Source organism: Babylonia areolata, unplaced genomic scaffold (genome assembly GCF_041734735.1).
Source record: "Babylonia areolata isolate BAREFJ2019XMU unplaced genomic scaffold, ASM4173473v1 tig00006696, whole genome shotgun sequence".
Classification (NCBI taxonomy): domain Eukaryota; kingdom Metazoa; phylum Mollusca; class Gastropoda; order Neogastropoda; family Buccinidae; genus Babylonia; species Babylonia areolata.
The window spans coordinates 7,501-10,000 of NW_027468521.1; positions in this window are offsets into that span (position 1 = coordinate 7,501).

Consider the following 2,500-nt stretch of genomic DNA (forward strand, 5'->3'; position numbering starts at 1 on the left):
TCAACGCCTGCTCCTGTCCATGCCAAACGGCGTTTTCCTCTCAACTTTGGCATGCTCGCTGAGGAAAAGGCAGGTAAAGGTTGTGGATAAAAAGTAAACGCGCTGTGGAGAATTGCCCAAATCGTTCAGGCGCCGTGAAAAAAAGAAAGACGTAGTCGTCAACGTCTGGTCCCGTCAATGGCGAAGGGCGTTTTCTCTCAACTTTGGCATGCTCGCTGAGGAAAAGGCAGGTAAAGGTTGTGGATAAAAGTCCGAAGAACCTCGCTACAATTGCCAAAATCTTTCCGCTGCCATTCAAAAATGGACTACTCCTCCACACCTCCTCCCGTCCATGCCAAACGGCGTTTTCTCTCAACTTTGGCATGCTCGGAGAGAAAAAAAGGCAGGTAAAGGTTGTGGATAAAAAAGTAAAAAATTGCCAAAATACTTTCTGGGCCCTCAAAAAAAGGCCTACTCCTCAACGCCTGCTCCCGTCCATGCCGAACCGCGTTTTCTATCAACTTTGGCATGCTCGGAGAGAGAAAAAAGGAAAAAAAGAAAAAAAAGGTCCAGTAAAGGTTGTGGATAAAAGTAACCGGCTTTGGAGAATTGCCTGAATCCTTCCGGCGCTGTGAAAAAAAAAGACCAAAAAAAAGACCTGGTCGTCAACGCCTGCTCCTGTCCATGCCAAACGGCGTTTTCCTCTCAACTTTGGCATGCTCGCTGAGGAAAAGGCAGGTAAAGGTTGTGGATAAAAAGTAAACGCGCTGTGGAGAATTGCCCAAATCGTTCAGGCGCCGTGAAAAAAAGAAAGACGTAGTCGTCAACGTCTGGTCCCGTCAATGGCGAAGGGCGTTTTCTCTCAACTTTGGCATGCTCGCTGAGGAAAAGGCAGGTAAAGGTTGTGGATAAAAGTCCGAAGAACCTCGCTACAATTGCCAAAATCTTTCCGCTGCCATTCAAAAATGGACTACTCCTCCACACCTCCTCCCGTCCATGCCAAACGGCGTTTTCTCTCAACTTTGGCATGCTCGGAGAGAAAAAAAGGCAGGTAAAGGTTGTGGATAAAAAAGTAAAAAATTGCCAAAATACTTTCTGGGCCCTCAAAAAAAGGCCTACTCCTCAACGCCTGCTCCCGTCCATGCCGAACCGCGTTTTCTATCAACTTTGGCATGCTCGGAGAGAGAAAAAAGGAAAAAAAGAAAAAAAAGGTCCAGTAAAGGTTGTGGATAAAAGTAACCGGCTTTGGAGAATTGCCTGAATCCTTCCGGCGCTGTGAAAAAAAAAGACCAAAAAAAAGACCTGGTCGTCAACGCCTGCTCCTGTCCATGCCAAACGGCGTTTTCCTCTCAACTTTGGCATGCTCGCTGAGGAAAAGGCAGGTAAAGGTTGTGGATAAAAAGTAAACGCGCTGTGGAGAATTGCCCAAATCGTTCAGGCGCCGTGAAAAAAAGAAAGACGTAGTCGTCAACGTCTGGTCCCGTCAATGGCGAAGGGCGTTTTCTCTCAACTTTGGCATGCTCGCTGAGGAAAAGGCAGGTAAAGGTTGTGGATAAAAGTCCGAAGAACCTCGCTACAATTGCCAAAATCTTTCCGCTGCCATTCAAAAATGGACTACTCCTCCACACCTCCTCCCGTCCATGCCAAACGGCGTTTTCTCTCAACTTTGGCATGCTCGGAGAGAAAAAAAGGCAGGTAAAGGTTGTGGATAAAACTCCAAAACCTCGCTACAATTGCCAAAATACTTTCTGGGCCCTCAAAAAAAGGCCTACTCCTCAACGCCTGGTCCCCAGGCACGTGCTGGGGGGCCTCAACTCAGGCTCTGCCCAATGTGGATCAAGGTCCACCTTCGCAGCGCCTTATGCGACACCCTGGTTGTGGGGGACGCGGCGTGGCGTGGCGGATCGCTCCGGTCGGCGCACAGCCGGCAACGGTCGACCCGTCCGCCTGGCTTTACTGCCCCCGCGCTTCTGTCTTTTGCACTGGCAAGCTAGCGACCGCTCGGCGTGCGAGGCCCGAGTCGGGGGACGGGAGTCTCGGGAGCCCACCAGCTCCCCGCAGGCTACCCGCCCGGCTGCCGAGCTTCCCGCCTGCGCGTCCAAGTGTGAACGCGCACGGCCGCCTCGCCGGGCTTCCTTTGCCGGGGCTCGGCTTGTCGGCCGGCGTCTCACGGTCCGTAGAAGGTTCGGTGCGTTCGCTGACGACGGGTCGAGAGAAGCGTTTTCTCTCCTCCCTCACTGACGGTCGTTGGTGCTCCCCAGCCCCTTCGGCGTCCCAAAGCGTAACGCCTGCTTCATCTCGTCAAGGGCGCGCCCGTCTCTAACCGGGCGTCGTCCGGCACGTGGAAACGGGCGGGAGACGGTGTCGAGGAGGAAGAAAGGGTGGGGTCCGGTCCGGTCCGGTCTGGTCTCCTCCTCCTCCTTCTTCTTCTTGGCGCGCCTCCCGCCGAGACCGATGGATTCGTTGCACTCTCAGGCCCTGAATCTGTTGTCCGGTGGTTTCAGTTGATAGTGCTGCCGCG